Below are 25,954 nucleotides of genomic sequence, written 5' to 3' on the forward strand. Positions count from 1 at the left end.
AGAGTGACCCCCCCCCATGGGCAGAGCATCGCCCCCTGGTGGGCGTGTGGGGTGGATCCCGGTCTGGCGCATGCGGGAGTTTGACTGCCTCCCCGTTTCCAGCTTCAGAAAAATACCAAAAAAAAAAAAAAAAAAAAAAAAAGAAATTCTTATCCACTGACCACAAGATACTGAATTTTCCGGTCCTTCCTCTCACCAAAGCCTTCTGTACCTACAGGGTGAGCACTGATACCTGTTTCTAGAAGCCTCGGGCTGCCCTCCGCGGTTGTAACCACAGCGGAGTCATATGGCAGTAATAATTAGAGCTGAGGCATTCACTCTGCTGGGTACCACTGTCTCATGTCTGCCTTTCCCTCTGTCCAAAATCTTGTTGTGTTCTCTCTCAACGAGCCCCCCCAAAGTCCATTAGCATACCTGCTTGTACTGCAAAGTTTACAGGGATTTTAGTCAAAAACTATTCCACCTTTACTTATTTCAACATTCCTCATAAGACTCAGCCATTTTTTAAAGAAATGTAAAAGACCTCAAAAGTGACTGGGCAAAGATGAATGATGTCTATCAAGAAGAGAGTTCTTCTCCTGCTGGTCCATACCTCATTTTTCTCAGAATATTTTTTAAAGCAATTAAGGGAATTAAACCTTTACATAATTAAAGAGTAAGACCATATAAATCATATAAATAAAACCTGAGAAACTTAGACCTCTTATGGACGTGTTCTTTTAAAGTTCAAGTACCAACTGGTTCAGTGTCTTCAAGAAATCCTTCACTATGTTAACAAAAATGGGGAACTTATGACTACAGGCAAAATCCCTGCTAAGGCATATTCTTTCTCTCTTTCTCAATTTGCCCATGTATTGAGACATTCAACAAAAATAAGACAGGTCGAAGGCCCAGATATCAACCCATTTATTAACCGATGTTAAATGTGAATATGTAACCTAATGAGAAATCCTTATAAATATAGAATCTCAAGTCTAGAATTAGGCAGACAATATACCAACTCATGAGCACAATAGACTGGGTTTGGAGCAGGGACTTTGCTGTGCAGTACTATTCAGTACTATTCAGTGCCTCCAACAAGTATGTTCCCGTATATTAGATATAATGAACAGAAAAATAATATAACCCTTATGTTTTGGTGGATTTGATATTTTATGCCTGTTTAAAATGCAGGCATTGCCTTTTGTAGAAACGTCAATGTTTTATGTTTCTACAGCTCTGTGTTATGCTCCCATGCTTTCCGATGTCTGTGCTCATTTCTTCTTGAGTAGAACATCTACACCCTCCAGCAGATGTACAGCTTCAGATAGCAAAAGCATCAACCCAGGACTGTTACCAAATGCTAAGTGCGTTTCAGGAACATTTTCTCTGTCTTAGCACAGTCTGTACTCTCTGCCTTTGTCTTAAATTGCTTATTCATCATTTACTCTTCTATCTGGGCTATGTAGAATAAAAAAAGCTCAAACACATAATAGTATTTTCTTTCAACCAATGAATATAAGATATATTGTAAAGCCTATTCCTTCTCTTTTTTTATTTTTTATTTCCTGATCTGCTAGAGAAAATTATAAAATGAGATCGAAAGGAAAATTTGAACTAATTATATATATTTTGGTAACTTTATAATATATAAAATAAAAGATGGTATAGCTATTATAGTATACATCTAAGATACTATATGTGTGTGTGTGTGTGTGTGCTACTATATACTAAGCACAATGAAAACCAACCCAACACAGATAAAGTGAAAAGAAAAGGAAAAGAATGTCATATGACCCCGACATTATAAAACCATTTGTTCTTTCCCCCATCTATCACAGGGTTACCCTCTAGCCAATTGCCCTTTTTTATTTATTTTTATTTTTTGTATTTTTTTTTTGTATTTTTCTGAAGCTGGAAACGGGGAGGCAGTCAGACAGACTCCTGCATGCGCCCGACCGGGATCCACCCGGCAGCCCACCAGGGGGCGATGCTCTGCCCATCCGGGGCGTCGCTCTGTCGCGACCAGAGCCACTCTAGCGCCTGGGGCAGAGGCCAAGGAGCCATCCCCAGCGCCGGGGACATCTTTTGCTCCAATGGAGCCTCAGCTGCCGGAGGGGAAGAGAGAGACAGAGAGGAAGGAGAGGGGGAGGGGTGGAGAAGCAGATGGGCGCCTCTCCTGTGTGCCCTGGCCAGGAATCGAACCCGGGACTTCTGCACGCCAGGCCGAGGCTCTACCACTGAGCCAACCGGCCAGGGCTGCCCTTTTTTATTTTTTAAGTAACTGTCATCAGTTATCAATTTCTTTTCATTTTTGTGTGTTTCTTTATTGTCTGTCACTGCATATAATGCAAGAAGCATAATGTCCAAGCTCATGCCTATTATCTTTCTCGTGATATCCTCAACACCAGAACTGTGCTGACAGAGTCCATGAATATCTGAGTGAAGTGTATTTATAGGAAGAGGGACTTAGCAAGCAGAAAGGCATCAGGAGATAAGACCTTCCTTCCTTTTTTATTTTTAATTTGTCTGACTATACACTCATTAATGCTATAACCCATAATTAGAATCCATCCAACAGTATCATTTCCACAAGTATTCTATTAATTATGCTTAATGCAATAGTCATCTAACTATAAACATAACAAATGACTTTTTTGAAAGGTTTAGATAATTACCATACAATATTATTTTCATAGGGACCAAAGCTTTCTTGTTTGCATATTATATAAAATAGATCATTGCTCACCACATTAAAAAAAATAATAGAACACAGTTTGTTCATATGTGGCTGGACTTCCATCAACTTTTGCCTTAAGACTTACAAAAGCTGTTGGAATAAATGATTGATTTCAAACAATGTACATTTTGACATGGGAGATACTAGATTGTTCATGTCGGTATCCCATTGTGTCTGACATGCAGTAGATGCTCAACAAACGATTGTTGTAAAATAGTTGAATGGTTTTTAAGGTATTATTATTATTATTATTATTATTATTTTTGTATTTTTCTGAAACTGGAAACAGGGAGAGACAGTCAGACAGACTCCCGCATGCGCCCGACCGGGATCCACCCGGCACGCCCACCAGGGGGCGACGCTCTGCCCACCTGGGGGCGATGCTCTGCCCCTCCGGGGCGTCGCTCTGCTGCGACCAGAGCCACTCTAGCGCCTGGGGCAGAGGCCAAGGAGCCATCCCCAGTGCCCGGGCCATCCTTGCTCCAATGGAGCCTCAGCTGCGGGAGGGGAAGAGAGAGACAGAGAGGAAGGAGAGGGGGAGGAGTGGAGAAGCAAATGAGCGCTTCTACTGTGTGCCCTGGCCGGGAATCGAACCCGGGACTTCTGCACGCCAGACCGAGGCTCTACCACTGAGCCAACCAGCCAGGGCCAGATATTATTTTTAAATGAGATGTCTTTCCCACCCAAAACAGCTCTATCCAATGACAAACACATAGTTTTCAATTTATTCTCCCGACTGTGACCACAATAATGAGTTGAAAAAATCTATATATAATCAGCCCCCTGATTCACTCCCTTCAACAGCTCAACATGGTCCTTAGGATAAGACTCAACATCACAACAAGAAGCAGAGCTCTCTCCGGCTAGATTCTGCTCCCCTTCCTTGCTTCTTTCCTTTCTAGTCTTAGTATTGGACACTAACCTACAGATATAAGAATCATTTTCAGTTTTGTAAATTATTATATTCAATTACATAGCTCTTTAATAAAAATCCTAATTTGGCATATGTTTATATATAATTTCTGCTATTATAAAACAAAGTTACATTAACATTTTTATACATATCTTTCTACACTTCTCAATTATTTCATTAGGAAAATTTTTAAATGTCAAAAAGTGAACAAATAATACTTCTTTAGTATTTTTGACAAAACTTTTCAGTTTTTTCCTACAGAAAATTGACACAAATTTAGGCCCCAGCCTTCTGAGTAAGATGATTCCAGTTCTTATGTCACAATCAAATATTCATATTTGGGAAAAATTTAACAAGCTATTTTAAATAATTTTATTTAAAAGCAAAAAGGGTAAATAAAAATTTATGAAAGAAATGATTATTATTTAAAGTAGCAATATTATAGTAACCACATTCATAACTTTACTATTTTTGTGGATTATGATCAGGTTATTAAATTAAATTTTAAAAGGAGGTTAATTTTTATACTTCTGTGGCTTATTATTAAATTTACTAAATATATTAAATTACTTATTCAAGCACAAATGTCCGATGACTATATGACATATTATGCTACTTATGTGATTGATGGAATTCCTGATAGTTGCCTGATTTTGCATATATGTAGAATTTGTGGAGATAGGAGTTACATGCCATTAATCATTTATTACTCAAAGTTTATTCAGTTTATAAATAAAAGAAAACATTAAAATTAGCAGGTGTATGCATGAATTAGCACGCTTTCAGTGGCAATTAAAATATGATGCATCATATTTTAATTTCAGTTTGGTTCATCAAACTGAAATATGAAGAGATAGATCAGACTTCAGGTTCAGTTTGATCAGGGTTGCCATTGTGTTACTCTAGCTTTGTTGCTCTTCTTTTCTGCTTCTCTTTTGACTAAACTAACTTATGTTCCCAGGATTTTACAAAGAAACCAAAGTATGTTTTCTATTATACTTTATTGTTTCGAGGCATGAAAAACTTCATGAAATTTACCATTTGTGCTTATCACATGAAGGCTGAGATGTCTAGATATTCCTCACAGCAAGAAATCCCTCATGGAAAGAGTGATTAGTGTTACTGACCTTGGGCTTGCATAGAGATAGGAATTTAGGGAACAAAATCTTTCAAGGGTTTTACTTACATGTCACTTCAGTGTGCACACTGTATGTATCAATAGCAATGTGTGCAATTTCTATTACTAAAGCCATTTCAAAAGATGAACGGGTATTTGCATTCATGCAGACAGGTGAACAATCATTTAGGGAAGAAAACCACTCTTAAGATGATCTCAAGATTTTAGACAGGGCCATTGTGTATTTTCTTCCAATGATGTTATTAATAGAAAGGTGGATCCAATGTCTCTTCAGTTCCTAAGAGAATAAATTTAATTGAGTAGGAAATGAGAAGAAATGATCTTAAACAATTTGAATCAAACACTTAAAACTACTTAAAGAGACATTTTGTTAAGGTATTAATGAGTTATAGTAACATCATTAAACCACATAATGTTCAACTAGATAATTTAGATTTGTTTCAGCAGAATTATAAAATGAACTACAATGTTTTGATTGCATATTTGTAATGAATTGTAGAAGGCTCTGTTAATTCATGATCATATTATTTTACCTTTCATTTCTCCTGAAATACGTAGAATATTGAAGTTGTCAAAGTCTGAGGACTATTTCTAAGATTCTGGTTGACAACACTGAATTTTTATTTTGGGAGATTCAAATTTTGGCCCAATTGCAGTTGAATGTTTTACATTTTTTTCTTGCTCTTATTTCATGACTTTTAAATTTTATAATTAAGTATTCAAACTTATATTACTGCATTACCAAGAAAAATATTGCAAGACCTTACATAGAAGTGTATAGTTTCTGGTATGATCTTGAGTAGCAAAAAAAGAAAAGTGCAGGGTGTTCATGTGAGAACACAAATAGGTTAGGCAAGAATTGAAATTAGGGCCTATCAACCAGGCTTCCCCAGAAAGCCCAGACCCCAGAGAGAAAGAGTAAATAATACAGTTGCATTATTAGTAAATTATGTTTCTCTGAATTCTACCTTGCTGAAAGTAAGGTTTGTCCAACCTTATTTCAAGTTCACCCTAGCATTTTAGGAACCATAAAGTCTGTCTCCCACACTCATTCCTTCTATGGGCTTCCCTGTTCTGTTCATGCCACGCCCAGTGATGCAGGGGGGATGAAAGCCCTGGAGTTCTCAAAGCCACAGGAGGGGTCAGCAAGGCAGCTGCTCCCACCAGATGTCCCATTGCCTGTGCCCAATAAAACACACCCCAAGGTGGTGCTCACCTGTAAGACTCATCCAGCATAAATCAGCAGCAAGGATTTGCTCTCATGGTCAAAGGGAGCTGAGAGTCAGAGGCTTCCTCTCGTAATGTGGAGGTATGGAGGGGAATGTGATAAGCTGTACACTGGTTTTTAAAATTTCCACCAATGATTGACAAACATTACTTCCACTCACATTTCACTGGTAAGGCAGGTCATATACATGCTATGCTACACATGCCATGCTATCCTCTGACCAGAAACAGAAGATCAGATCTCTAATTGCTACCATGTATATTTCAGTTATCTTTGTCCTTAGGGCAAGATGTTCACAGATGGTCCCTACACCTTTTACATCAATAGATCTTTGGTCTAAGTACATATTTGCCACAAACATCATCCAGACATGTTTGGTTATACATTGCTGAGAATTAAACTTAGATTTCATATGCTGTTCAATTATTGTTGTTGTTGTTTTGTGTTTTTACTTTTCTATTCAGAGAGCATATATTAAGGGAATATCCCTCTGCCCCCCTTAGTAAAGAAGCCCTTCTTCCCATTGAAACATTTGAAAGCATTTTTCTTACCAGATACTTAAAAATCTTTTTTTATGGCATAATATTCTAGTTTCAGATAAGTAAAAAAACAAGTTTCCCCTTATCCATGGAGAGATGTTCCAAGACCACCAATGTGTGTGTGAAGCCACACAGAGTACAGAGCTCTATATAGGCTATGGTTTTTTCCTGTACATACATACCTAAGATAAAGTTTAATTTATAAATTAAGTGCAGGAAGAGATTAAAAACAATAATCATAAAATAAAACAGTATAAGAATGTATTGTAATGAAAGTCATGAGAAGGTGGTCTCTATCTCTCTCTCGTAACATCTGGCATTTTCCATTTAATATTTTCAGATCATGGTTGATCTCAACTAACTAAAACCAAAATTACAGAAAGCATAATTGTGGATAATGAAGAAGGGAAACTACTGCAATTTTTATTGTTTTTCAGAGTTGCTTAATCATACACAAGACCATGTGGTAAATACTATAAAGTTTAGGCATTCATTCAATTATTAATTCTAATTACTCATTAGTTTTGCAATAAACTTTTCTGGGAAAGTTTAATGGATGATGGCTCTTATATAAATGCTGACAAAGTGAACCGTCATGCTGATCAATGCGGAAGACTCTTACTCTTCCTAAGAACTTTCTACTCTCTAAACAATTACTCATGATCGAATCAATGCAGAAAAAGCCTTCCTTCTCATCTGTATTACTGAGAGAGAGAGCTTGTGGGTTAAACACTTCTAAAAACCAGCTTGGAAAGAGTAGAAACTGCATTTGAAGGAAGACCAGGCAACTGGCATTTCCCTAAACAGATCTGGGCTCAATTTCCTAAATAGGTTGTTACAAACTGCTTTTCTCTTGGCTTTAAGTTCTTGTTCTGCTGGCTTTTCCCCACATCACCAATGTTTTTGTTTTCCTTTTCATCTGTAGGGACCTTTTTTTTTCTGGTCCATTTCAGCCACAGGCGAGAGAGCAGCTGTCTCCACTGGAAAAACCAATTATTTGCCAAATGGATGGGCTTCTGCCTGGATTCACTGGCGCTTTCCCCAACACCTCAGGGTAGCGCGCAATCTTCACAATAACCTATGCCTTGGTCACATCTGGATCTGACTGGCTACCTTTCACATGGTTTGAAAACCATGTTTATTCCTTTTAGGTGGCAATATTTAGAAACAGTATGTTTCCCAGCAAGAAAATGAGGCACAGAGATGGAATTGCTTTGAAGTCGATGAAGCGTCGACCTACCAAAAATTGCATAAACTTCAGGACACACAAAATCTGTAGCTATCTGCTTATGCAAGTTCAAATTCTTATAATCTCCATAGAATGTAAAATCTTCATGATCTAATATAATTAGCACTAAAACTTAATTTTTTGGTTTTGTTTTTTATATTCTGTATGAAAGATTCTAAATGATAAAAAAGTCAGAATAATACCCATTAAACATACCAAACAATTAAAAATCAATAATGAAATATTGAGTGAGTTATCTACATAAGGAAGAATAACTGACTTAAAGGATTGACATATACACTTAATATAATAGTAGATATAAAACCATCCTGAACATTTCTTGACACAAAGTAGACATTTAATAAATGTTTAATCAATAAATAAGCCTGACCTGTGGTGATGCAGTGGATCAAGGGTCGACCTGGAATGCTGAGGTCATTGGTTCAAAACCCTGGGCTTGCCCAGTCAAGGCACATATGGGAATTGATGCTTCCTGCTCCTCCCCCCTTTCTCTTTCTCTCTCTCTCTCTGTCTCTCTTCTCTAAAATGAATAAACAAAAATAATTTAAATAAATAAATAAATAAGTGGGTGGTTAATTTACTAAATTAATGTCTTCAGTAGACTATATAGTCTCAGGACTATTTCTGTTTTTATATTTTAGCTTCCCTAATTAGTTAATCAACGGGTATAAAACTATTTTTGATAGAAGTCAAATTTTCATTTTTTCTAAAGCCAGTCACAAATATAGCCGAAATTTCAAACCTCAATAACTGTTATGAGTAAGTCTATGTCCCACTAGACAACAGGTACTCTCTCAACTAAATAAATTTTTTTCTCAACTAAATAAATTCCTTTAGTGACAATTTATTTTTGGACAAATACTATTGTAACTATAGTATTCTGAAACTATTGCAAGAAACAGGGATTTGTATACATTTCTAGAGACTGATGGCAGTCATAGGCAGTGGAATTGTTTTCTTTGTAAGTTTGTGATTTATTAAATAAGTAGAAATTTTAGCTCATTTAAATTGGAAACAAAAATGCATATTCTATATTTCTAATATCTCTATGAAAATTAAGTACTGGTGTTATAAATGTCTAAGTCTGATCTCAAGATATATAATCTGGGCAGATATGTACAGAAGGCTCGTGCTTTTAAGGGACTTAACATGACAAATTTGACCAGATGAGAAAAAAAATGCCAATATCCTCAAATGTAACAAAACTGCAAAGAAGGGAGGTTTTCCAGGCATTGCTTTGAAATAGACAGGGAGATAAACACTGAAATCGACACTTGAAAGAATCTGAACAACATGCCACTAGTTCTGGAAGGAGATGGTAATTTGGCCATATAATGAAATTGGAATGTGTTCAGTAAGCAGATGTGTGCAAATAAGGAAGCATCTACGCTCAGGGTCTGCACTTGCCCAGCTTTCTTTTGTTTGCTTCTTTATGAGGACACCCTTTGGCTTTTGTCGTTGCTGCACTGTTGTTGTTTTCTCCTCACTAACTGAGCTTCCCGCTCAGATATACTCCTTAGGCTTAGACTCCATCAAGCCTTTCAGGCTGCAGAGTTCCACGTGGTTAACAGATGGCGTAAGATAGGACTCCCCATACTCAGATGACTTGCAAAAACAACACAAGGCTCTGGCTGTCCTGAAATGGATATGAAATTATTTCCATATCACTGTTCATGGAAACAAACCTCTTTGGATTTTACATGTCACTGAGAGATGCGACATTATTTGCAAATGATACAAAAACTTATGTTCCTCTCTCCCCCTAACCCCCAAGAAAAAGTGACTTTAAGAGAGAAACCATCAATTCAGATTTCTACTACTCAGCATAACGTGTGATCTTCCCTGCTTCCACAACTCATATCCTACAGTGCAAGGCTCACATTGGCATGAAAACATGGATGCCAGTCTGTCCTCATAGTTCTTAGCAAATTCCCAGTGGCTGTTTTCTTCCTCATGTAAAATGATACAGTTTCACTATATTATATTTTAATGTCACCATTCTGCATATGAAAAGTTGATTCTATAGACATTTGGAAATAAACATTAAAAAAATATTTCCAATATAAGAACAGAGAAGAAAGAAAGTCTATCTAAAGAATTTTAAGGCCATAAGTGCTTTAGATATCATTGAGTTTAAACTGTCATTTATTGATGAGCAAAATGAAAACCAGAGATATAAGGTGACTTGTCCAAATTACTCAAGAGTACCTCAATTTCTAGTGCTCCTGTGAGTCATATTTTTGGAAATAGAGATTGATTAAATCTCAAGTGCTAAGACTTGTCCTCCCTCGACCTTCCTTGGCAAAATTGAGACAGTCATAGACAACAGTAGTAGGCCAAGCAGAGTGACTTTTTACTAATACCTGGTGATTTAATACCAAAAGTGATTTTCTGAATAAAGTCTTTATTTATAGAACTTGGCTGATGAACCTAAGACTGACTAGACTCTTTATACATAAGCTAGAGGATTTGAGGCCTCCTTCTATGACTATCTAACATATTGATAACACTTTGTTGGTGATGTTATTGGGAGACAGAAGAGATGGAGAGGTTTCCTCTCTCCAGTAGGGACAATTAAGAAAGAGAGGGAGGAAAGAGAGAGAGAAAGTGAGAGAAAGAGGTATCTTATCATTGTGGTACTGGAAAGTGACTCTATAAACTTTAACTGCCTCTCTAAATCTCCTGCTACCCCTGTATTCATTTCTCAGCTATCTCATGTAGAGTTCTCATTAAAATTGGTACTTATCTTACTAACTTATGTGACTTTGAAATCCTTTTAAAAGCTGTTTGATATTATTTTGAAATTTTATTATATTTTTACTAGCTTAAATTGATTTTATGGGAAAAAATAAATAATATTGAACTTTGGAAATTTTCCACAATGTCAAAAATATTATTTGTGATGTTTAAACATTGATTTAGTTGCATTTTACACTACTCTACTGTATACACTATTTGCATAACAATGTTTCACATTTGGGAATAACTTAAAAATTTGTATTCCTTATCAACCCTGATGACAGTGTTATTAGCTCAATTCTTTAATACAAAAGCCCAGTGGGAGACTTTTGAGGCATTAAGACTACAAAAGAGAAGTGTAAATATTGGTAAGAAAATCAAATAATTTTCTTCTGAACACAGGGCTGGAATCTTGTACTCCTGCCTTTTTAGATCTGAGTTCTTAATCTTCTTTCTACTTCTGCTTTAGTTCCTCTTTTCAATGTTAATATTGACCTTCAGGTCAAATTCATTTTATAGGTAATCAGAAAAATAATTGTCTATCTTGTATAGAAGAATTTATAGTTTTCCAGAAAACAATAAGAAGATCCTTAAGTGTCAGAAGAGGAGAAATAATCAGGAAGTGTGAAATGAACTTCAAGAATGGACCATGCTAAAACCAAGCTTGCATATAACACATTAAAAATAAACAATAAGATTTAAAATGTAGTTTCATAAAATTAAAGTGGTTATTTATACTGTTTAAAATGAACTGTGAAAAATTAAAGCACATAATGAACACCCACCAGGAAGGGATGAATAAACAATGACATTTTGTGGTCAGTAATGACTAGAATCACTTTATGATATTAAGAACACATCATTGAAGACCAATTGTGGGACAAATGCCTTTCTTCCAACCACAGAATAGAAGGCAGCCCAGCAGTTTCTATAATGTATGGAATGAATCCGAAGTATGAGAATCCTGGTATCAGTCACATTCTGACTATTAGTGGTTTTTGTTTCCAGGACACAGGTGTGAGTTTTTTTTAATTCATTTTTAGAGAGGAGAGAGAGAGGGACAGAGAAGAGAGAGACAGAGAGAGAGAAGGGGGGAGGAGCTGGAAGCATGAACTCCCATATGTGCCTTGACCAGGCAAGCCCAGGGTTTTGAACCGGCAACCTCAGCATTTCCAGGTCGACGCTTTATCCACTGCACCACCACAGTTCAGGCCCACAGGTGTGAGTTTTAAGAAGTTAACTCCTCCTATTTTCAAAACTAGGAGCACTAACTACCACCTTCAAATCTCACAAAAAAATCAGCTCTGGTCAAATTCTTCTTGGCTCTGAGTCTCATGTGCGAATATCTACAAACCAAGCTCCCCTATTCAAACCTTCTGACTTGGCCCTGGCCGGTTGGCTCAGTGGTAGAGCGTCGGCCTGGAGTGCAGAAGTCCCGGGTTCGATTCCCGGCCAGGGCACACAGGAGAAGTGCCCATCTGCTTCTCCACCCCTCCCCCTCTCCTTCATCTCTGTCTCTCTCTTCCCCTCCCGCAGCGAGGCTCCATTGGAGCAAGGATGGCCCGGGCGCTGGGGATGGCTCCTTGGCCTCTGCCCCAGGCGCTAGAGTGGCTCTGGTCACAACAGAGCGATGCCCTGGAGGGACAGAGCATCGCCCCCTGGTGGGCAGAGCGTCGCCCCCTGGTGGGCGTGCCGGGTGGATCCCGGTCGGGCGCATGCGGGAGTCTGTCTGACTGTCTATCCCCGTTTCCAGCTTCGGAAAAATACAAAAAACAAAACAAAACAAAACAAAAAAACAAACCTTCTGACAAAGGCAATAAATTAACTTGATAATTAGAGAAAAATTGATGAGAAAGTAATACACAAACCTGATTGTAGATAGTTTGTGATTATTTCTTAAGATTGTAGAGTTAGAAATAAAAACATTAGTAATAAAATGTGATCAGTTGTTCTCACACAGGGCCAATGACTGCTTAAAGTCTACAAGGTACTCCTCTGATATTTTTAAAATTGATTTTTTAATGAAGAGCTATCATAAATGACTACACAAGATGCCATGAACACATCAAAAGAAAGGACAAACTGTCACCTGTTTCCTTAACCAATTAGATTATAATCATATGTTATAAAAGTTAACAAGTGATTTTACAAAATGGAGATAGAGTTTAGATACTATATTGCTTCCCAAATAGAAAACAGTAGAATAGCTCAAAAATTGGCATTTTTATTCAATTTGGATATTATATTTTTCTCTTCGAGGTTTTCCTGAATTAACAAGATCAGCAGTTTTCCTGTGGCTTATTTTAGGGTCTAAAATTTGGAATAGGAAAAAAATGATGTTTCTACTATTGGGGAGTAAACAAGTATAAATTGCTGTATTTTCTACAAATTTTTCATATGTACTAATTTAAAATTATGATAATAAAATATTTATTTGTCTATCATTTATTTCAGCTCTTTATTCAAAACTATTACTGGAAAGAAAAAGCCAAAGAGGGTTCTTAGTAATTTAATGAGATAAAGTGCTCCTTGTTTACCTACATGAAAGTAAAAACTGTCCTAATTTTTAAACTGCTCTTCCATTTCTCCATCTCCATTTAAATATAAAAGCATGTCGCGTGCAGTGTCTCCCGGTAACAGAACAAATATGTATTGCAATGTTAGGCATGAAACCCATTTCCGATGGTCTGAATGTGCTGACCCTCCCACCCTGGTGTAATTAAGAACTTAGCATCAAACTCCCCCTCCCCCACCAGGCAGAGTGGTCCAGGAACAGACTTCTTATTCAAACTTGCCCACTTGGAGAACTATTTTGAAAATTTTTTTCTACAGGAGTTATCAGGAAAGACTATTGGTAAGACGTTCTTATTTCTAGACAGCTTGACTCAAGTGGTAAATGATGTGACGGAGGCTTATGGATGACACCACGCTGTAGCAGAGGGACAGCCTCAGTGAGAAGCTAAGTAGAAGCAATTAGCACCAGAAGATGGAGAAGAGACAGGCAGGCGGGTGACAGAATTAACCACTGGTCTCAACTCTACCCAAATTATACCTCCAAGTTGTCAGATAAATGAATTCCCATTGAAATTTATTATCGTTATTATTTATTTAGGTTTCCCTAAACCACTTTGAGTTGTATTCAATTACTACTTACAACACTGTTCTGAGGAATGCAAAAAGAGGGAGAAAAAAAAGATTACCACAATCTAACATGACAAAATAATATGGATAAAGTGATCAGATAAGTATTACTGTTATCACAAAGCATGAGAAAATATCACCCTCCCATCCAAGGATACAGAAATTCAGCCGCCTAAATTGAGATCATCATCCTATAAAATATGTTATTATTAGCATCTGTAAAGACTTGTCATTTGTAGGACATTTTGTGATCTAAAATTCAAGCTAACTCGGCGATGGGGACACTTTAGTAGGAACCTCTCTTATTACACAGCTGTCTCCTTCTACTCAGATGAGTTGTCACCAGTCATTTTGAGCAAATTATTAAACAGTGTAAACCTCTGTTTATAAAATGCCAGTAATAATATTTGCATGTTAACATTGTTTTCAGGACTTGCTGATATATAAATTCAAAAATCTCTTGGCACAATTCCTGGAAGATTTAAAAAAAAAAAGTTTTATTATTTTTTTACCTAAGGAACAATGTTCCTCCAAACAAGATGGCGAACGTAGTAAGAGTTCAGTGCCTAAGACGGAGTGGAGAACGCGCCCTGCCCAGGGCTTTGCACACGGGGATGAGGAGCATGAAGCAGGCTTGCTGGTTCTGGACCAGAGCTCTACAAGGCACACTGGGCAGAGGCAGAGGGCGGTGAGACAAATGCTAGTTCTGACCGACCAAAGCATGGGGATTTATTGATTGGTCATCCTCTCGGCCGAGAAAGATCTATGCACTCAGCTGGTAGAGGACGCAGGGACTTTCCTGCAGACTGACTCCTTAGATTGGGAGAGACTAGAAATTCTGATGAAAATCCTCTCTGCCCCTGAGCCCCAGGCACACACGCACACAGCGTGCACTGTAGCTGAAAAATGTTGAGTTGATGTTTCTTGTGAAGGCAAGACTATCAACCCCTTCTCCCTGTATGCTCCTCCCTCTCCTCACAGGTTAGCATTTGTCCCTTAGAAATGATGTCAAGACAACCAAGAGTTAGTCTCTCTAACTGGACTCTGGGCTCTATGCCTGGAAACAATGAGAAGAAAGAAGATTGTGTCTCAAGGCATTATCCAAAAATATGCAGATTATACCAATGCAACATCCTTGCCCAGCCACTTAACTCAGATCACTCGGGATGTCTGCTTCCCAAAAGGCTTCCTTCAGACCAGTTCACCCATCTCCAAAGCTGTTACATCAGAAGCTAAAGATTACATTTCATTGAGTTATTTCTTTGTTGTTTCTTTTTAGGTCTACTTAAATCAGTAGTGTGCTTCTTTATTATTAACTAATTTATTTTAACTACAAATCCAAAATTTAACTCAAATTAGGAATAAAAGGAGTCGTGTTGCTTTGCTCATTGACCATTTCAAGACCATCTTTAATTTATATGGTAACATTAGTATAGCCTGAACCAAAATGTTCAAAATGATTTTTATTTTGCCCTTTCCAAATGAGATCGTAGAATTCTTATTTATAAGAACTCTTTAAACATGAGCTATGTTTTTTCTACTATCCAAGGTTGAGGTCCTCCGTGTGGAGTCAGCATGCGGGGGCGCACTTCAGCACTGGAACACGCAGGCTTTGGTGGAGGGCAGTCATTCCCCAGGGTGCACAGAGCAAGCAGACGTGGAATAGGCACCGCAGGCCACGTGTGAGACTCACGGGCTTCCACTCACTGCCCTTTCTGTTAAACACAAGCAGCCTTCAGGTGGAGGAAGTTCCCATTGTTTTACTAGAAAAGATTTTGAGATACAGCAACCTTAGCCGCTATTCCAGACCGCTAGTAAAGGGAATGAGTGTCATTTTCTCTGTGACAGGTGACCTCTACATTTGGGAAGAAACGCCATTGAAATATATAACGCTATTATTGAAATTGATTGAAATGAAGTAGAAAGTCGACCTCAAACGTAGAGATATTCTGATATATTCTTAAAATAAAAATGTCAGGGAGCATGGAAAAGCCACTCCAATTATGTTGAATCCAGGATGGCTTGTCTTTATTTTGCCATCAGCGGGCAAGGTGAAATGGCCAGATGTCTCCGCCTGACGGCCCCAACCTTGCTCCTTAATGGGCTAGCTCCAGGTCCACTGAATTTTGTCATATTGCAGTACACTCCGATGAGATTCCCCATCAATTCTCTCTGAAACGTGCTTTGCCTGCTTCCCGGCCCCTGCGCCTTCATCCCACGACACTGGACATGCCTGCGTCCAGGTCCACTCCTTGGGGGCAGCCCAGAAAAGTAGTTCAGAGGTACACCCTCAAGGCTGACAACCTTTCATTTAGTTCCAGAGCCCTTGTGAAGACAACCTCCTTGTTCCAGATTATCTCTACCCAGGCACCAACGGCCGGTGGGAGGCCACCACCTATTTTTGTATGATGCTGAGTTTTCTGCAGTTTTGCTCTGTCTTTTATAATCAATCCTTTTTTCATATGCCTGCAATTATTAACCTTCTAGTCACAGATCTCCCCTTGTCCCCAAATGGAAATATTGTGTATGGACAAAATGCAGCCGTGGACAAGAATAAGAGAGATTTAAAAGAAAGCAAATAGAAAAGGATTATTGGTTGTTGTTTTGTTTTGTTTTTTTCAAAAAAGAAGTGCTTCCTTGAAAGTGAAACAGGAGGATAACTCAGGTTTAATGGAAAGTATTCAGGCTAGAGATCACTTTTATTTTGACTTTGTGTTTTACTTGACAATGTCCATGTGTAGAAAAAAATTAACAACCACTGTTTGCTGGTGTACTTAAAACTTTGGTTGGTTTTCTGAGTGATATACCATGTATGTGAAATAGACACTCTGTGACAACTTGTAGTCTAGTTTCTAAAAATGTGTCAAAATTTGAGAGTAGATAAAGAATATTAATACCACCCAGTTTTGCCTAATACAAACTATGTGTACTGTACTTGCTTAGAAGAAAGACACCAGAGTGAATTAGAGAAGCCCCAAAGATTTCATGATGATACCTGAAAGAGTCCTGAGATAGAGGTAGAATTTGATAAGGTATAGGAGGAAAGTATTCCAACATGACTTTGACCTGTGAGATTCGTAACAGAGAACCCAACTGAGCCTGCCCAGATTTCTGACCTACGGACTTTGAGATAATTAATAGATATTTTCAGATTTTACATTTGAGGTCATTTTCTTACACTGTTATGAACAACTAAAATAATACACAAGCGACCTTGCCATTATGAGTATAATAAGCATATGCTATATTGCCTAGATAACATAATTTCTTCTTTTTAATGAGCATATTCAGTGTTACTTGAGGAAGTAGTGCTACATGAATTCTTGATGTGATAGTTGAGATGAGTAAGATGCTCTTCATTTCCCTAACTGGGCAGTGACTTGTGACTTTGACACTCAAAAACCTTCACCTGTCACTTTTACCTGGACTTGGTATCTAGAATAGAATAATTCAAAAAAATGAAAACATTTGGAAGTTATCTTGAAGTGGGCACCTTTACAATATATTACATTGTTTAGAGATCCCCCTTTGACTCTCTGACATCTTTATATCATTTCAATATTTTTTCTGTCTTTTCAACTATATTGTTTCTGTTGTTTGTATCAGAAGAATCATAATATTACAATGATTTTCTCATGTTCAATGACTACTTTGAAATTTAATCCTGGTTATTTAAAGCACAGAAAGCAAAGTACCATAGAAGTCATCTAATTCAGTCCTTGCAGTGTATGGCTTGGAGGTCATTAAAATAAGTGAGTAGAGCTAAAAAGAAAACTGCAACATGGAAGAACACCTAAATAATCTCGGGCACTGACCAGGCGGTGGCGCAGTGGATAGAGCATTGGACTGGGATGTAGAGGACCCAGGTTCAAGACCCCGAGGTTGCCAGTTGGAGCTCAGGCTCATCTGGTTTGAGCAAAAGCCCACCAGTTTGAACCCAAGGTTGCTGGCTCCAGCAAGGGGTTACTCAGTCTACTGAAGGCCCACGGTCAAGGCACATATGAGAAAGCAATCAATGAACAACTAAGTTGTTGCAACGCACAATGGAAAACTAATGATTGATGCTTCTCATCTCTCTCCATTCCTGTCTGTCTGCCCCTGTCTATCCTTCTCTCTGACTCACTCCCTGTCTCTGTAAATAAATAAATAAATAAATAAATAAATAAAAAGAATAAAAAATCTCGGGCATAGTGATGTCTTCTTGGATACAATATTAAACACACAATCCATGAAAAAAAACCCAACCAGCTGGACTTCATTAAATTAGAAACTTTCTCTATGTGAATGGCAATATCAACAGAATTAGAGGACAAACTAAGACCTGGAAGGAAATATTGACAAAAGGCACATCTGATAAAAGGTTGTTAGCCAAAATACAAAAAGAACACTTAATACTCAACAATAGGAAACAAATGACCCAATTAAAAAATGAGCTAATGACCTTAACAGAGTCCTCACCAAAGGAGATCTACAGATGGCAAATAAGCATACTCCACATCATATGTCAGCAGGGAGGGCAAACTAAAACAACAAAGGGATACCACTACGCACTTCTCAAAATGGCTAAGATCCAGACCACTGACAACACCACATGCTGACGGGGATACGCAGCAACAGGCGCTCTCATTCGTTGCTGGTGGGGATGCCAAATGCTGCAGCCACATTGGAAAACAGCTTAGTTCTTACAATACCAAACTTACCATTACTGTATGATTCAGTAATCATGCTCCTTGGTATTTGCCCGGACCAGTTAAAAACTATGTCCATGCAAAAACCTTCCCATGAGTGTTGATAGCGGCTTTGTCTATAATTCCCCAAACTTAGAGGCAACCAGATGTTATTCAATAGGTAAATGAATTAACAAACTGTGATGCATCCAGACAATGGAATGTTCTTTAGTGCTAAAAAGAAATAAACTATTAAACCATGAAAACACACTGAAAAAAAAACTTAAGTGAATATTACTAAGTGAAAAAAAACAACTAACAATCTACATAGTGTATGATTTTAACTATATGACATTATGGAAAAGACAAAACTATGAAGACAATAAAAATGTCCGTGGTTTCCAAGAGTGGAAAGGAGAGATGAACAGGCAGAGCTCAGAGGGTGTTTAAGGCAGTGAAAATATAGTGTGTGACAGTTTACTGTTGGATATACATTGTTATACTTTTGTCAACTTGTAAGATGTATACCACCTGGAGTGTGTCTTCCCAGGGGCTTTCAGAAATTGTGGTGTGTCAGTGTTGATTCATCCTCTGTAAAAAATTGCCACTCTAATGAGTGAGGTTGATAATAGGGAGGCTATGCATGTTTGTGGTGGGGGCTACACGGGAAATCTCTTTACCTTTCTCCCAATGTTGTTGTAATCCTAAACCTGCTCTAAAAAAAAGTCTTTAACAAAAAGAAAATGAATTTTTGAATGTGGAAAATAAAACGTGCTGCCCATTTTCATAGCATAGTCAAGTGCCACTGGCTGCCATGATTAGCACAGTTCTCTCTTAGATCTTCTGATCAGCTCCAGTTTGTACTGTCTATGTATTGTCTTTAACTTCCAGTTACCTAGACAGCTCATGACAAGCATTTTCATTAAAATTGAGGAAACCAGACTTATGTAGGTAAGAACTCTCTTCTTCTAGGCAAATATTGCCATGGTTTAAGACAAAATTCTACTTAACTATAAAAAAAATTATTTGAGGAGGTCTTTTTTTCCCCTGAATCCTACCTAGTCATAGGAATTATTTGGTCCAGCCATGTTCTTGTCCTTCTTAATTCATATTGATAAATTTCTGTTCTATATGAAATGAAACAAATGATGACTTTCTCATTTTTAGATTTTTATGTGCCAGATATGAACATTCCTGACTCAAAAAAGTACCCCATTATTCACTGAGAATCTGCAAAAGGACTCACCAGAGATGTTCTTGTCTCTCATAGAACAAGCCCAGAGTTCCTAATTAAGCAGTTAGTACAAATTAACTTCAGAAACTTGTGTGGATATACTTGTCTAGGGAATCGAAAGACCAAATGCCCACATAATTTATCTTTCCTGATAGTCCTTAAAAGAGGAGGTGACAGTACTTTTAGTATTTTGGTGGCATCATTGCTTATACAATACTTACTGGTTGTGCAGTCTAAATACCTTCATTTGAACTGTTGCTAACTTAATTTCATTGCTCACTAACTTTGTTACACCAGTAGACTTCTGCATACTGGTCTACACATAGCCAGCATGAAAAGCTAATAGTTGCAACCCTTAGCAGAAAATGAAAATCTCTAGGCTGTCCTGCTCCTCTAAAATCTTTCATGGAACTACAGCAATTTTATTTTTTCTAGGACTTAGCAAGAAGAGAGCCATGGAAATATGTGTATTTTATTGATATAGTTTACTTTACTTTTTCATACCTTTCAGTCTGAACTAAACAGGTAATCTAAGGGATTTCCATGCCATGCTATTCTTAAGTGAAAATGAAAAGAAATACACATTTTAAAAGCTACATCAGCCTGACCAGGAGGTGGTACAGTGGATAGAGCGTCGGACTGGGATGCGGAGGACCCAGGTTTAAGACCCCGAGGTCGCCAGCTTGAATATGGGCTCATCTGGCTTGAGAAAAAAATCTCATCAGCTTGGACCCAAGGTTGCTGGCTGAAGCAAGGGGTTACTCAGTCTGCTGAAGGCCCATGGTCAAGGCACATATGAGAAAACAATCAATGAACAACTAAGGTGTCGCAACGAAAAACTGATGATTGAGGCTTCTCATCTCTGTCTCCGTTCCTGTCTGTCCCTATCTATCCCTCTCTCTGACTCTTTCTCTGTCCCTGTTTTTTTTAAAAAAAAAGCTGCATCAGTCTTGGGTATATGTAATAAATCATCCACTTTTTGGTATAATGGGAAGGCTGTGGGAATCCTAATCAGAAAACAACTGAGTTTGAAATTAACTTTCTCATTTAACTGTGTGATCTTGAACTAGATTCTTAAACTTTATGACTCTCAGTTTCCCAATGCATAAATGTAACGACTAATAATTGATATGGCAACCACCTGCCTTGTAACACTCAAAGTATAGAAACATGGTGAATAATTCTAGAAAAATGGTCAACTGAATGTCTGTGGAAAGGTATTACAAAACAGTAACAATAGATCTGAAAACTTGTAGTTCAGTACATGATTGGTACCTTACAAGCCGAAGGATCTTGAATTAGTTGTTAATTTTTCTGGAAATTATCTTTCTTGTTTTAAAAGATAAAATGTGATGGTGAAAACAAAGCCTATTTGAAAAGAAAAGGCCCAACAGAAATGGAACACCTAAATTTTATTGTTTTACCTTATATTGCTCAGCAGTAACTCTGACACATGCAACTACTTTTCAGTTGCATTAATGTTGGCCATTGGTAAACTGCTGTCCAATATTCCTGTTCTTTAATTATTCATGGCAGTTTTCATAAGAGAATAATGGGTGAGAAGAAACTGACCAAAGAGAAGCTGTGTCTTATAGTGTTAGCTCTCTTTCATCCAAGGGGGATTGCTTTTTCCCCCAGGAATATCCAAGTCTCTTCAGTTACACGTGACTATCTGTTCTATAATTCATCCAGGAGATATTCACATTCAATATAGATTTTATTAGTTAAAATAATTATTTAAAAGTAAGTGAATAAGGGCTGTAGTGAGTTAGCTCATTTCATTTTTATAGCAACCATATGATGTCCTATCACCCCATTTAGAGATGGTAAACTGAGGCAGTGACTTTATCAATGTCAAGCCTTGTTGGAGCCCAGCAAGTCTGGCTCTAGAGCAGTGGTAATCCACCTGGTCCCTACTGCCCACTAGTGGGTGTTCCAGCTTTCATGGTGGGCAGTAGTGGAGCAACCAAAGTATAAATAAAAAGATAGATTTAACTATAGTAAGTTATTTTATAAAGACTTATTCTGTCAAACTTAGCAAAAATCCAACATAAAGTACTTGATAAGTAATTATTATTATATGCTTTAACTTACTGTAAGTCTGCTTTATAAATTTTATAAAGTAAAGTTACTTTCCTACTTTATAAATCACCACTACTGTGGAACCGGTGGGGAGTTAGAAAATTTTACTACTAACAGAGATACAAAAGTGGGCGGTAGGTATAAAAATGTTGACTATCCCTGCTTTAAAGCCTATGCATGATACCCCCCCAAACACACACACTTTCACTCAAGAGACTCCTCCTTCTGTAGAACAATGAGCTTTTAGAGAGGAGAGCTGGGCTTCACTGGAAAGGCTATCAGATTCTTAAATATCATCATCCTTCATCACACTGCAACAAAAAATAGAAGCACCAAAGTGCTGGCCTGTTTTTAAATCCCAAAAGGCAGATGGCTATTTTTAATACACTGACCCAATTGCACATGGTGATTCAAGGTCAACATTAATCTCCCGAGAGAGAGCCCAAAGTACCAACTAAGTTGATGGTGGGCAGAGGAAGAACAAAATCATCTTAGAGCAGCATTTCTTGATTGTAGGTTGAATTGCTCCTCCACAGCCATCACACACCCTCTAGATTAAGCTACGAGAGTTTGGCTGGGGCTGGAAGAGGATTGGGGGATTGAAGAAAGAAGGAGAAGAAGGAGTTAGTAAAAAAATAGAGTACTTGCCTTTTCAGAAGGATGCTGGCATTCCACAATGGCAGAAATAGAAATCTCAGAGCAGCATTCCTCATTATTTCAAGAATGTTAAAATGGGATAATAGCAGGTAATCTGGATTATGTCAGTGAGGCTATGCCATCCACTGCTGCATACTATTGTAGTGAGAATTGGGTTTGCAGAAAATCCTGCATGAGTTTGATAAGGAACTGTTGGTTACCATTCCCAACCAGGTTCATCAAAGCTAGAGAGGGGAGCTTCCCTGCACCTCCTATGACTCAGGACAGAGAATTACTGATCTAGTTGCAACAGAGACAAAATGACTTGTATGCAAAGTATGTAAACTACTAGAACAATGCCTGACATATATTTTGTAATATCTTATAAAATTCTATATATTTTGTCTTATTAAAGACTCATAATGACTTATGAGATAGTATTTTTTTAGGGAACTGAAACACAGGTTTGTTAAAAATCATCTGGTTGTGGGCACACATTTATTATAAAATATATTGCTGAAGGTTTTATTAGCTTCTAAAATTAGATTTACCATGGGAGTACACCAATTTATAACCAATAGTATATGTGGGGACTTTGACTGTTATTATATTATGCAACTAACACTGTAGAATTGAATTGTCTCATGTGATTATGATAATATCAGAAAATACATTGGACTCTAATGCTTAAGAGGGTAGAAAGGCATCTCCACACAGGAGAACCCCCTGTCACATGTCTCAGGGTTTTGGAAATTCAGGTGTAATCATGTTTGTTCACTTTGTCATCTTGTTATAACTTATTTTATGTGACGGGGTAGAAAATAGGACAATAAGCATAATGATGAACTCAAGACATAACTCACATTTCTCTGTATTTCCTATTTGACAATAATACTGACAACAGTCTCTTGAGCATTTGGAAGCATTAGCAATGGGTGACACTCTGGAGTGAGAGTTAGGAAAGAATTTTGGAGGTAGCATGGAGATTGTTATAGAGCAGAGGTCAACAAACATGACTTGCAAATGCCAGATACAAAAATATGTCACATTGTGGGGCACACCGTCTCTGTCATAACTAGTGATCTCTGCGGTAGACAACACATACACAAAAGGAGTCCCTATAGAACATTATTCACAGAAAGAGTTAGCAAGCTGAACATAGTATTTACAACATTCCCTTAGAATATGAAGACAAGCTAGATGTGACTAAAGCTAGAGTTACCCAAAGTCAATGTAGGAGGGACGTTTGGGGACAGTCACTGTTTTAGAATTGTCAGAAACTGGGCTGCATGCTAGCAACACCACAGTTAGGAGAGAAGATATGCTAAATATGTAAAAACCAGCCACATGGAATGGTCATTCCCATGACAAAGGTAAGGGTTGCAATGTGAGATTGCTATGTAACTGTATTCAGGTTATGAAGGCCAATTCCCCAGTGAGAACACTGGAGGAATCCCTGCTCTAGCACCTCTGCTCAGGACTAGTCATGCTCTGCCTATATTACAGCAGTAGGCACATTATTTTACAAAATTACACTCACCATTGACTCACAGTTTTACTATTGGTAATTACTTTTATCTATTCAGCCAAAATTTGTCTTCATTTGACTACTACCTACTCAACGTATTCTGTAATATTAGTTCTTCAGATGTTTAAATGATGTTGCCATATGTGTTCCCCCTGGCTTTCTCTCCTTTCACAAACTAGTTCCTCCTTCCTTTCTTTGGGATGGATACAATTGGATCGAGGTGATACATACTCATCTAATACAAACACACACACGTACATGCACACACACACGCACACCCAGCAAGAGTATCAACTCCTACTACTTTGTTGATAACAATTAATATACAACCATATGTAATATGAGTTAATAAATTTCATATGTAAATAACTAATGTTTCTTCTTTCTGCAATGTATCTGGGCCTCTTTCTCAACCAAATATGGTATTTTGTCAGACAGAAAAATATAGGCAAGAGGAGCAGTCTGGGTCTAGAAGCACGTGTGAATACGTAGATGGAAAAGGAAACGAATGAGGAGTCAGAGTGTTATCTCGTGACGTTATGTCTTTATTTAAAATAAATAGCTCCTGGCGTGATGCCATGCACGTGATAGTTGATCAAAGCACATTTTTAATGATTAATGAAGAAAATACATTTAATGACATTAATATATATTGACACCTTCCACTCTCCAACACTGTCGACAAGAAGGCATTCCCATATTTTGGAGTATTTTCAAACAAGTTGAGTATTGGCTAAAATTATGCAGTGGGAGGAAAAAATATTGGATTTTGAATTATTGTACACATGGTTCATATTCATTTTAAAAGACAAAATCATTACACTCACACGGGTTTCAACCTCGTACTTTATTTATTTATTTATTTATTATTTTATTTATTTATTTATTTATTTTACTTCACATCTCTGGGCCTCTGCGTTTGCTCCTCTCTTTCTGAAGAAACTACCCTGCACCATCAGCCCCCTAGCAGGCTGTTTGCTTTTCAAAGTCTGATGCTACTTGAGTCACTCCTTATTCTGCCTCATTCCATGTGCTCCATGAGCATTAATTGTTCCTCCCCCAGCTTTCCCATGGCTAACCTTGTATTTAGCAAATTAATGTCCTCATGGTTTACTCAGTTATAGGATTAGGTCCCACCTGAGTGTTTCAGGTGACTATTTGTAATCTTTGAACACTCACTGGGCCTGACTCAGGACCTCACATGGAGTGGGTGTTCGAACCACATTCGTGGACTTGAGCTGCATGCCAGGAATGCAGTCTCAGCCTTACGACATTCTGTGTTTGATTGTGAACATTTCAGCCATGAAAAAGGGTGTGCGGGATGTATTTTGCAAAATTGAGACTAATTAAAATGAATTTTCTTCTGAGAGTCATTTCTGAATTTCACAAGAGCCTGTGTGATAATTAGGGACACTCAGGGGTATCACAAACCTGGAGTGGGAGTCACTATTCCATCAAACATGGCTCACTGAAGTTGCTCCCGTGTGGCTATTAATGACACCAACTGCAAAATGTATCAAGGTTTATTAAGTGAAAATCTCACGAAGGTTTGCAAATAAAGTAGTGCTTATGCAATATGGATGGCGTGTGGTTCCGTTCCCTTAAGAGGAAGAGAATTAATAAACAAAGAAAAGCAGCCATGTGTTGATTCTCAAGAGTGTCCTTTAAGGACCTTAATGGAAAGTGTGGGGCACTTAATTCAAGCATTTAGGAGAAATACGGTCTGAAGTGGATGCAGAGAATTGAGTCAATTTGAATCTTTTAGACTTGTAAGGAAATAAAAATGATAGCTTTGAGTTCACCCATAAATTATAAGGCAATCAATATTTTAATTTTAGCTCTACAGAAAAATAATTCTTCTTCTTCTTCAATTCCACTCTAGTCTGAGGGCCAGGCTCTAGCCAAGTGGAATAAAAAGGAGTGAATGCCCAAAGGATGGAAATCCCTTTCCTGAGTCAGGGAGCCCTGGGTTCAGGTATGAGGAGGTCTCGAATTAACCTGCGCTGCAGTTATTATGGTAAGGAGAGAGGTGAAGGGTGACACTTCATTAAAGCTGAGAAGTGAAAAGCAGGGGATTTAATTGAATTAGGTGACAGCACACGTAGACAGAGTGAGAAGTCTTTCCCATAGAATCAGTGCTC

General features: G+C 37.8%; 1 non-coding gene across 1 annotated transcript; it reads left to right on the top strand.

The window, feature by feature from the left end:
- Positions 1 to 11,909: 11,909 nt before the first annotated feature.
- TRNAS-GGA (transfer RNA serine (anticodon GGA)) lies at positions 11,910 to 11,985 on the top strand. Its single transcript has one exon. It is a non-coding gene; the product is annotated as a tRNA-Ser (tRNA).
- Positions 11,986 to 25,954: the final 13,969 nt, after the last annotated feature.

The sequence above is a fragment of the Saccopteryx leptura genome, chromosome 11 (assembly GCF_036850995.1).
Source record: "Saccopteryx leptura isolate mSacLep1 chromosome 11, mSacLep1_pri_phased_curated, whole genome shotgun sequence".
In the NCBI taxonomy this organism is placed as follows: Eukaryota; Metazoa; Chordata; class Mammalia; order Chiroptera; family Emballonuridae; genus Saccopteryx; species Saccopteryx leptura.